The following is a 12,246-nucleotide window of genomic DNA, read 5'->3' as shown; positions in this document are numbered from 1 at the left end:
TTTTTCCCACATCACCTAGCTTTCTTCAGAGTGATATAGTAAAAAGACCACTGAACTTGGAGTCACAGGTTCTGAGTTCAAATCCTAACTGCCATTTAACCTTTATGAACAAGGGGAAATTCTAGTCAACTCTGGGTTCGATTTCTCTTTAAGGTGAAATTGGACCCAGCATATATTAATTGCCTACTCTACCAAAAACTAGATATAGAAAGGTAGAAAACAGTTCCTTCCCTAGAAAAGCTCCCAGTCACAGTTCTGAGTTCAAATCCTAACTGCCATTTAACCTTTATGAACAAGGGGAAATTCTAGTCAACTCTGGGTTCGATTCCTCTTTAAAATGAAATTGGACCCAGCATTTATTAATTGCCTACTCTGCCAAAAACTAGATATAGAAAGGTAGAAAACAGTTCCTTCCCTAGAGAAGCTCTCAGTCTAATGGGGAAGATATCTTGCAAGAAAAAGATGTAATAAGTTAGAGTTCTGCTTCGTGCCTATGGCTCTCTTTTTAGACTCTTTTAGTCCTTTAGACTTTGAGGAAGGAGGTTTTTCTGTTTCCTTCCTTCACCTGCAAATTTCGCGTTCTAGTTGAGAAAGAACTTTCCTGAGAATGCCTAATATCCACGCCCCAGCTGGGTCATTTCCTTGGAAGTACTGAGTCCTCCGTCTCCAGCTCCGCCCCTTTCCAGGTCGGGCTGGAACCAGACGGAGCCTTCAGTGTCAAGCTTAGCTCCACCCCAGAGCAACATCCGCAATCCTGTAGCACCACCTGGAGGGAAACTTGGAAAATAGCAAAGCGCTCAAAAATCGGCAGGCTCCCTCCCTCCTTTCTGTCCTGATTTGCCTCTCAGGCCCCACCCTCCATCTCACTCCTCCGCCTCCTCTAGGTACGGTTTGGGCACCTCCCTAGCGACCCAAGAGCAACCTGGCAATTTAAACTCTGTTTGCAACTCCCAGGAACCAGGCAATAAATAATAAGCGAATTTCGGCCCCTGAGATTCTATCTCCCCTTCCTCCCCTTCCCCCGCCCTCCTCACTTTTATGGTCGGCCTAATCCGACCCTGTTTAACCGGTCTTAACAATAATAGACCGAAAGTGTGCACAAATGTGAAAAGACTAATTCGATTAACTTGGATTTCAGGGTCCAACTGCCCGAGAGCAGTGCGGCGACGGAGAATGAGGAATTTTGCAAAAATAGCTTGGCGGCTCTCCCAGCCCAGCCGGTGCGGGTCCCGGCTTCGCCTCCTCCCGGCCCATCCCCTCCTACCCCCGACTGCTGGAGGCAGGGAGGGGTGGGAGTCTCCCAGGAGAGTAGGACCGGATCGCGCTGACTGACCCAAAGTGGGTGGGGTGGGGAAGAGGCGAGGAGCTGGGAACTGGAGAAACAGTAAGGGGATGAGCCAGGGGCCACAGTTCCTTCCTGGCATCCGGTGCCAATGTCTTAGAATTCAGTTAATTGAGTTATGAGAACAGGAATGAACGGGGCGGGGAGAAGGAAGGAGAGCTAACTAGGGGTGAAGAGAGTGGCGGAGATCCAAGAATTTCCCTGGTTGGGGCAAAGCGGAATACAGACGTGGGGGGTGGGGGGAGGATGGAGGTGCGGGGGATGGAGGTGTGGGCTGCGGAGAAAGCTCTTAGGTAAACGGGAAGGGCAGAGAAAGGGAGGGTGGCGAGAAGACCAAGTGGGAGGGGATTAGAAAAGAAAGGAAGGGCGGGGTGCATCGGACAGCTGAAGTGACTATTCCTGGGAGTTTAAAAAAAAAAAAAAAAAAAGTGCAAAGTTTTCAAGTCAGAAATTCCTCTGGAGAGAAAGGAAGGACTGCATGTCTCCCCCAACATCCCAGTACTCCCTGACGCCCAGAGCCCAGCGGGGCTGGCTGGCTGCCCAGAGCTTTACCCGCTGGCACCAGTCCTTCCCTTAGACGACCTCATTAGTGGGTGACATGGGGCCGGAGTCCCCAGGACGAAAGAAGGAGTGTAGGGGAACTGGAGACATTTATGTAGAGGGCAGGCGGTGAACTACCAGAAGACAGACTTTCGGGAAAGGCAAATTAGCTAATTCCGGGTTGCTGCCCGGGCCTTCCCGCTCGACTTTCTTATTCCCTAGTTTCCTATTTTATCTTGTAAACCCCGTTCCGCCTCCACCTTCTTCAACCACTCCCCGCCCCCCGCCATATTCTCTCTCTCCACCGTTCCTCTCTGTGGGCAAGGCAGAGAGGGTCTAATTAGAGGTGGATGTGTGTGTGTGTGTGTGTGTGTGTGTGTGTGTGTGTGTGTGTGTGTGTTTTTGGGGGGAGGGAATCTATTGGAGTACTGGGGTTCCAGGCTCCCCCTCTCCTCATTAGATGGGCACCAGGGCATTTCAGAACACTGAAGATTACGAATCAAGCTTCCTGCCCGTATTCTATCAAATATGAACTCCACGCCTCCTGGGGCAACAAGGGGCCACAAATTTCCCGCTACCCCTTAAAACCAGCATGTATAGCTGGATGACGCGAGGGATACTGTAAACTGCAGAGCCTCAGTCTTTGAACCTCCCCCTCGCCCCCCCATTTCTTTTATAGTCTCACTGAGCCAGTTTCTACCAACACCACCCCCAACTATCTTCTGGTCATTGGCTGGCTGAAAGTCAACAGCCCGTCTGATTGGCTGCAAGCCAGACAGTGATGGATGACTCGCCGTCCCACTGGCTGGTAACCAGGCTGATGTCCAGGCTTAGTATCTCAGGATTGGGGGAGACTGCAGCAGGATCCGACCCGGGGGCCTTGAGGGTAGAATAGGGAAGGAGCGGGGGCTATGGGAGCCTCACCCCCTGAATCCACAGAGATGCTTCTTCCCACGGCTCCTGATTGTCAGGGCAACGTCCTTTTCAGGGCTCTGTCTCGGGTCTCAGAACCACCTATTTCATGTGTCACATTTCATCCTCACTATTCCCTCTTAACCAGACTGAGTGCTGCCAGATCAGTGTTGCATCTCAAAGTTAGGGACACAGGCTGCTGATCCCGGTGGTTCTGGGATAATATAAACTACGCTACGGATTCCTCCTCCTCACCTTCCAGCCCAGCACACAGACATGCCCCTGAATCAATATTAGATGTAGGCAATTCAATCAACAAGCAAAGCAGGCAGTCGCCTGAGACAAAGCACTTCGGGTGGTTAGCGGGAGCGAGACACTTTATAAACAAATTCCCTATTTTTAAGGTCAGGGAAAAAAGTGTGTCTCCATTATACAAGGGCCACAGTGTAGTGAAAAGGTCACTGGTTCTAAAGATGGAAACCCTTGGTTGAAAACCATGGCTGTTGTTGTTGTTCAGTCATGTCTGACTCTCTGTGACCACATTTGGGGTTTTCTTAACAAGGATATTGGAATGGTTTATCACTTCCTTCTTCAGTTATTTTATAGAGGAAACTGAGACAAACAGTGTGATTTTCCCAGGGTCACCTTTTTAATAAATGATTGAGGCCAGATTTAAACTCAGGAAGATGAATCTTCCTGATTCCAGACCTAGTGTTCTATCCATTGAGCTGTTTAGTTGCCCCTCACCATGGCAGACTCGTGACCTCTGTGACTTTGGGCAAGTAACTTCATCTTTAAAATCTCTTCCATCTCTGTATGTTAGAAATAGCTAACATTTCTCCAGCTCTTTAAGGTCTGCAAAGTAATTTGCATGTATGATCTCATTTGCTTCTCATCAAGGGAAGGAAAGTGGGAAGGAGGGAGCATGTTATCCTGATATTACAGATGAAAAAACTCAGTTAAGCTCTGTCCTAAGATGCTAAATCTCATGTGTTATAGTGAAATCATATGGATAGTATTGCCCAAGGAACACAATTTTTGAACCTTGCTTAGTATGTGCAAATACTCAGAAGTATAAATGTAAGTTTGTGTGTGCACACTGAGTGCAATCTGGCTCCTTCCCAATCTGATAAATCTTTTTCTAAAAAACATTTTTGTTCAGTCATCTTCACAATCCCATTTGGGGTTTTCTTGGACAGATTTACCATTTCCTTCTCCAGCTCACTATACAGATAAGGAAACTGAGACAGAGTGATATGACCGGTAAGCTACCTGAGGATGAATTTAAACTCAGATTTCCTGACTCAGGTGCTCTATCCACTGGACCGTCTAGGAACAAATCCTCCCCCCTCCCCAAAAGTAGCTGCGAAATTCAGTTTAACCTGCAAAGTTGGCATTTGATGCTATTTTAAGCTCCTACTCTGTACAAGGCACTGTCCCTTTAAGAATTTTCAAATGGCTCTGACACCTCACTTTTGGAGGGAGCTTTTTTTCCAATGGTTCAAGCATAGCCAATCCATGCCTGCTGGTCCTATTTGACTGTTGACCATCGTCTCCCAAAAGGTCACCACAGGGGGTCCAGATAACATTCTGGAGACCTTCCTCATTTTCTTCACTTTGAGGACATCAGTGAAGCACTGGCCATAATTGCCTGTCACCCCTTATCCCTTAAGGTCAGAAAAAAAAGTGTGTCTCCATTATACAAGGGCAACAGTGTGGTGAAAAAGTCACTGGTTCTGAAGGTGGAAACCCTTAGTTTGCTGATCTTTTCTTCCTGTAATAAAATTCCTTAATGATAATAGCTATCTAGCATTTTAAAATTTGTTAAACATCTTTCAAATATTTCTTTTTTTATCCCTCCAACAACCCTGGGAGAGAGCTACTATTATCATCTCCATTTTAGAGATGAGGATACTGAGGCAGGCGGAAGTTAAGTGACTTGTCCAATTTTACCCAACTAGTAAGTACATAAGGCTGGATTTGAATTTAAGTCCTCCTGACTTCAGGTCGGACCATTCAGTGGACTCTTTTGGACTTTCTTGTTCTTCCTTGTTGATTAGAAGCTACAGCTCTCTCAAACCCATGACACAGCTCTCCATTGCCATTTTAGTGATACTCCTCTTTTGTTCTTTGGAGGCAGTGGTGTTCTATATCTCCCTGCCATACAGTTCTGGGAGGAGTGGTCCCTCTGGTGTGAGGGCTTGTCAGCCCTTTTCAGGGATGTGCATTCACCTTCCGTATCCACCTTCACCCAACTCTCATCTGTGGCTTCGAGAAGCTGTAGGATGCACAGGAGCCACACTCTGGCAAACTGTCTCAGCAGATGGTTGAGAGTAACCAACAGGCTTCAAATCCACTGGTGAGTTAGGGGAGTGTCTACCCTGAGGGAATGGGGAGGTGAAAATTTGTTCCAGTGCCCCTGAAAGCGGCTGAAGCAGGTGCAGTGGAACACTTTGAGCTTACTCTGGCATGGAGGATGCCAAGGTCATCTCTACATCTTGAACCATCAGCTGTCGTCTTAATTTTTTTGTCCTGACTTGGATGACTCAGAAAGAATGAGGCACTTTGCACATTTCTGCTTCTCTTAAATCCAACTCTCATCCAAGACAAGATATCATCCTGTGATAGCACTGGTCTTCTTCGAAAATGAAGAACTAACAGCAGCCAGACAGTAATACTAGTGAAAGATAATCATTTAAAAAGGAGCCTTACTGGAAAGATTTACACAAACTGATGTTGAGGGAAACAAGTAGAACCCAGGAATATAATGTACATGATAACAGCAGGAATGTGCAACGATCAGCTATGGTTCTTCTCAGTGATTCAGTGATCCAAGGCAGTCTCAATAATATTTGGATAGAAAATGACATCTGCATCCAGAGAGAGAACTATGAAGAATAAATGTAAATCAACACATGCTATGCTCATTTTCCCCCCTTTTTCTTTTGTTTTTTTTCTCTCTCGTGGCTTTTCCCTTTTGTTCTGATTTTTCTCTTCCAACATGATTCATAAAGAAATGTGTATTTAAAAAATTAATGTACATATATAACCAGAAAAATAAAAAAAAAACAATAAAAAAGAAAAAGGAGCCTTAGATTTTCATAATAAGGTTGGGGTCAGCAAAAGCTGAAAATAAGCCAGGCTGGTCTCTTTTTCAACTCTGGACCCAACTCATGTCCATTTATATTATCTGCCCCAGATATACATAATGTTGATGAGAGAGGCACAGGGACAAAAATGAAAAAGCTTTCACCCTTAAGAAATAAATATGGGGGAAAAGATGAAGAATACATAATAATGTGTAAATAATAATAATAATTGGGATTTATATGATACTTTAAAGCATCCAAAATGCTTTATATACATTGTTCTCATCTGAACCTCACAACAAGGTAGAGGCTAAAGGTATTATTTACAAAAAGAGAAATTAAGACTCATATATATTAAATGACTGATTGATGATCAAAATACTATAGTGAGTATTAGGGGTGAAATTTGAACTCAGATCTTCTTGTCTGTTAGTCTAGCACTGTTTCCAGTGCTGTAGGACACAAAGATAAACTATGAAGAGAGCAATTACCACTAAGAGGAAGGATCAGAAAGAGCTTTTTGGAGACAGTGCCTGAGATGAGCTCATTCATTACCTAATCCCTTCATTCACTGAACCAATTATTTTCTTCTGATTTGTAGCAAACATAAGGGGTGATTAGAAAATATTGACACAAATTTTTAAAAATTAACAAATACTTCCACCAACAAATGAGTAGTTTTGCCCTCTTCAAAAAAGTCACCTTGGGAGGCAATGTACTTACCGCCATGTGCTATCATTGCTCAAATTATATTTAGAATTATCTTTAAAGTCAGTTTATAAAACACAAGAGAAAAATCAGTTCCATTTTTATAGTTACTGTGTGAGGAAAAAAGGAGAGTGGGGGAAAGTAGATGGGGAAGAGAACAGAGAGGCAGGGAAGAAGAGAAGGAAGAAAGAAAAGAAGGAAAGAGAAAGAGGGGAAGAGAGGGAAAAAAGAGGGATAGAGCTCAAGAAAGAGAGATGGGAGGCAGAGAAAGAGGGAAGGAGAGAGAGAGAGAAGGGAGAGAGGAAAAACAGAGAGAGAAAGGGAGGGAGAAAGTTGATAATGATGATGGTGATGATGAAAGGAGAGAGAGTCTGGCTGAATAATAAATGGAGGATTTACCTTTTAATCAGAAAAACTCAAGTTCAAGACTTGCCTCTGACATAGTCATATATGTCAAAGCTAGATTAGATGACCTTGTGACCATGATCAGGTCACTTTAGCTGTAAGTGTTCCCAGGCAACTATAATATTATAAATTGAATGTGAGTTGCTAATTTGCTCCAGTGAATAGCATTTCCACACTAAGTATTCCTCACACAAATAACTCACAAGTTAGTGCCAAAAAAAATTTTTTTTTAAATTTACAGGGGAAAGGGAAGAGGAAGAGATACCAAAAACAGTCTTTTTAGTCTGATTATACAGCTCATTCATACATTTGGATTCTGCATTTTCCCCAAAACCAAGATCATTTCCAAGGGACAAAGATGTTTCATCCTTACATATACTCAAAAGATTGCTTTGAAGGCTCACAAAACAGTTCTAAGGAAGAAATTTCCAAATTAGTTGAGAAGCCTTCCAAGATGCCTATTTGAAAGAGGAATGATAGGTTATATATAAGTTGTTCTGTGCTTGTCGAGGGACAGTATGGTATAATGAATATAGTGCTGGAACTGGAGAGGGGATACCAGGTTCAAATCCTGCCTCCCCACACTTAATAATTCTTCTAAGCATGAGCAGATCAAATAACTTCTATGAGTCTCCTGCTAATCTCTGTTGATATGTTGATACATTTGTTTAAAAATTGAAAAATGGACTTCCGGTTAAGATGGCGGAGAGGAGGCTCACAGTTGCATAAGCTCCGCGCTTTCTCTCACTATCCACTTCATTACAAGCCTCTGAATCAATGCTTGACTGAAAAAAACCCACAAATAGTTACCAAGAGAAGCCATCCTTGAGATCCGCCAAGAAAGGTCTGTCTTTACTGGAGGGCTGGGGCGGTTTTAGATCGGGCACAGGCTGAGGGCAGCGGCAGTGAGAGCACGGGAGCAGACTGGAGAGGGGGTGGAGAGTGATCGTAGCCGTTTCTGCGGGGAGAGCTTCGCTACAGGTTTGGATAATTTCCTCCGGCAGCAAGTCAACAGCCCAGCAGAAAAGCTAAAAACACCGGGGCTGAAGAATACAACCGCAAACAGCTGAAGTCTCTCAGGACCTGCCCCCCCCCCTTCCCCCCCCTCAGTGACTCAGCACGCTCTGGGATCTCAGAGCGCAGGCGCAGCACAGTCCTGCTAGTGCCTCACTGCTGCCACCTGCAGTCTGTAGAGGAAGCTCGATAACACACCCAGCCCCTCCCCCAAAGAAAGACTCCAGTTTTTTTCTGTTTTTCTTTGGTAGTTTATCTCTGATTAATAGACAGAATGAGCAAGAAGCTGAAGAGGACTTTAACCCTTGACAGCTTCTATACAGATAGAGAGCAGACTCTAAATCCTGAGGAGACTAAAAACAGGCAGTCCCCAGGTGATTCCCCAAAGGAGGAGATCGGCTGTTCCTCAGCACAGATGAACCTCATAGAAGTGATTAAAAAGGCTCTCACAAGGGAGCTAGAAGAAAAATGGGAAAAGAGTCTGGAGAAAGTTAAAGAGAGAGTGGATAAAGAAGTAAAATCCTTGAAAAATAGGATTAGTGAACTGGAAACAGAAAACAGCTCTCTAAAAAACAAAATTGGCGAAATGGAAAAAAATTCCACAGAACAAAAGAACTCAATTGGACAATTAGAGAAAGATTTTAAAAAAGTGAGTGAAGAGAATACTTCACGGAAAATCAGAATTGAACAAGTGGAATTGAATGACTCGAGGAGACAAGAAGAATCAGTCAAGCAAATCCAAAAAAATCAAACAATGGAGAAAAATGTGAAATACCTTCTGGGGAAGACAACAGACCTGGAAAACAGATCCAGGAGAGACAATCTGAGAATCATTGGACTCCCAGAAAAACATGATGAAAAAAAAAGCCTGGACACTGTCTTCCAGGAAATTATCAAAGAGAATTGCCCAGAAGTCATAGGAACAGAGGAAAAAATAAACATTGAAAGGATTCATCGATCACCCACTGAAAGGGATCCTAAAATCAAAACACCAAGGAATATAGTGGCCAAATGCCAGAACCCTCAGGTGAAAGAAAAAATATTGCAAGCGGCTAGAAAAACCCAATTCAAGTATCAAGGAGCCACAATAAGGATCACCCAGGATCTGGCAGCATCCACATTAAAAGATCGAAGGGCCTGGAATATGATATTCCGAAAAGCTAAGGAACTTGGTATGCAACCAAAAATAACTTACCCAGCGAGAATGAGCATCTTTTTCCAGGGAAGAAGATGGACATTCAACGAAGTAAGCGAATTTCATCTATTTCTGATGAAAAAACCAGAACTTAACAAAAAGTTTGATCTACAAATATAGAACTCAAGAGAAATCTAAAAAGGTAAAGATTAATCTTGGGAACTATATTTTGACTATATAGATGTATAAAGAATACATGTATACCTTGTTCTAGAAATTGATGTGGAAAGGACATTGTACCAGAAAAAGGGTAAAGTGGGGGTAGTACATCTCATGAAGAGGCATAGGAAACCTATTATATCTGAGAGAAAGAATGGAGGGGGATGAATATAGTGGGTATCTTACTGCCTTCAGAATTGGCTTTAAGTGAAAAATCTTAAGACATATTCAATCTATGGTGAAACTTCTCCCATCTCATTGAAAAGTGAGAAGGGAAAAGTGGAAAGGGAAGGAATAAGCTAAGGGGAAGGGAATACAGGAACTGGGAGGGAAAGGGGTAAGATAGGGGGAGGAACTCTAAGGAGGGGGGAGGGATACTAAAAAGGGAGGGCTGTGAGAAGCAAGGGGTGCTCACAAGCTTAATACTTGGAAGGGGGGGAAAGGGGAAAGAAGGGAGGAAAGCATAAACCGGGGTTAACAAGATGGCAAGTAATACAGAATTGGTCATTCTAACCATAAACGTGAACGGGGTAAACTCCCCCATAAAGAGAAAGCGGTTAGCAGAATGGATTAAAAGCCAGAATCCTACAATATGTTGTTTACAGGAAACACACCTGAAGCGGGGAGATACATGCAGGTTAAAGGTAAAAGGTTGGAGCAAAATCTACTATGCTTCAGGTGAAGTCAAAAAAGCAGGGGTAGCCATCCTGATCTCAGATCAAGCTAAAGCAAAAATTGACCTAATTAAAAGAGATAAGGAAGGACACTATATCTTGCTAAAAGGTAGCATGGATAATGAAGCACTATCTATATTAAACATATATGCACCAAGTGGGGTAGCATCTAAATTCTTAAAAGAGAAACTAAGAGAGCTGCAAGAAGAAATAGACAGTAAAACTATAATAGTGGGAGATCTTAACCTTGCACTCTCAGAATTAGATAAATCAAACCAGAAAATAAATAAGAAAGAAGTCAAAGAGGTAAACAGAATACTAGAAAAGCTAGATATGATAGATCTCTGGAGAAAATGTAATGGAGACAGAAAGGAATACACTTTCTTTTCAGCAGTTCATGGAACCTATACAAAAATTGACCATATATTAGGACATAAAAACCTCAAACTCAAATGTAGTAAGGCAGAAATAGTAAATGCATCCTTTTCAGACCACGATGCAATGAAAATTACATTCAACAAAAAAGCAGGGGGAAGTAGACCAAAAAATAATTGGAAACTAAATAATCTCATACTAAAGAATGATTGGGTAAAACAGCAAATCATAGACATAATTAATAACTTCACCCAAGAAAACGATAATAATGAGACATCATACCAAAATGTATGGGATGCAGCCAAAGCGGTAATAAGGGGAAATTTCATATCTCTAGAGGCCTATTTGTATAAAATAGAGAAAGAGAAGGTCAATGAATTGGGTTTGCAATTAAAAATGCTAGAAAAGGAACAAATTAAAAACCCCCAGTCAAACACTAAACTTGAAATTCTAAAAGTAAAAGGTGAGATCAATAAAATTGAAAGTAAAAAAACTATTGAATTGATTAATAAAACTAAGAGTTGGTTCTATGAAAAAACCAACAAAATAGACAAACCCTTAGTAAATCTGATTAAAAAAAGGAAAGAGGAAAATCAAATTGTTAGTCTTAAAAATGAAAAGGGAGAACTCACCACTAACGAAGAGGAAATTAGAGCAATAATTAGGAGTTACTTTGCCCAACTTTATGCCATTAAATTCGACAACTTAAATGAAATAGAAAAATACCTCCAAAAATACAGCTTGCCCAAACTAACAGAGGAAGAAGTAAATATCCTAAACAGTCCCATCTCAGAAAAAGAAATAGAACAAACTATCAATCAACTCCCTAAGAAAAAATCCCCAGGACCAGATGGATTTACATGTGAATTCTACCAAACATTTAAAGAACAATTAACTCCAATGTTATATAAACTATTTGAAAAAATAGGGATTGAAGGAGTCCTACCAAACTCCTTTTATGACACAGATATGGTACTGATACCTAAACCAGGTAGGCTGAAAACAGAGAAAGAAAATTATAGACCAATCTCCCTAATGAATATTGATGCTAAAATCTTAAATAAAATATTAGCAAAAAGATTACAGAAAATTGTCACCAGGATAATACACTATGACCAAGTAGGATTTATACCAGGAATGCAGGGCTGGTTCAATATTAGGAAAACTATTAACATAATTGACTATATCAATAACCAAACAAACAAAAACCACATGATCATTTCAATAGATGCAGAAAAAACATTTGATAAAATCCAACATCCATTCCTAATAAAAACACTTGAGAGCATAGGAATAAATGGACTTTTCCTTAAAATAGTCAGGAGCATATATTTAAAACCATCAGTAAGCATCATATGCAATGGGGAAAAACTGGAACCTTTCCCAGTAAGATCTGGAGTGAAGCAAGGTTGCCCACTATCACCATTATTATTTAATATCGTATTAGAAACACTAGCCTCGGCAATAAGAGTCGAGAAAGATATAAAAGGAATTAGAGTAGGCAATGAGGAAACCAAACTATCACTCTTTGCAGATGATATGATGGTATACCTAGAGAACCCCAGAGATTCTACCAAAAAGCTATTGGAAATAATTCATAATTTTAGCAAAGTAGCTGGCTACAAAATAAATCCTCATAAATCCTCAGCATTTTTATACATCACCAACAAAACCCAACAGCAAGAGATACAAAGAGAAATTCCATTCAGAATAACTGTTGATACCATAAAATATTTGGGAATCTATCTACCAAAGGAAAGTCAGGAATTATATGAGCAAAATTATAAAAAAGTCTCCACACAAATAAAGTCAGACTTAAATAATTGGAAAAAT

This window comes from Antechinus flavipes, chromosome 4 (genome assembly GCF_016432865.1).
Source record: "Antechinus flavipes isolate AdamAnt ecotype Samford, QLD, Australia chromosome 4, AdamAnt_v2, whole genome shotgun sequence".
Classification (NCBI taxonomy): domain Eukaryota; kingdom Metazoa; phylum Chordata; class Mammalia; order Dasyuromorphia; family Dasyuridae; genus Antechinus; species Antechinus flavipes.
This window is presented reverse-complemented; position numbering follows the sequence as displayed.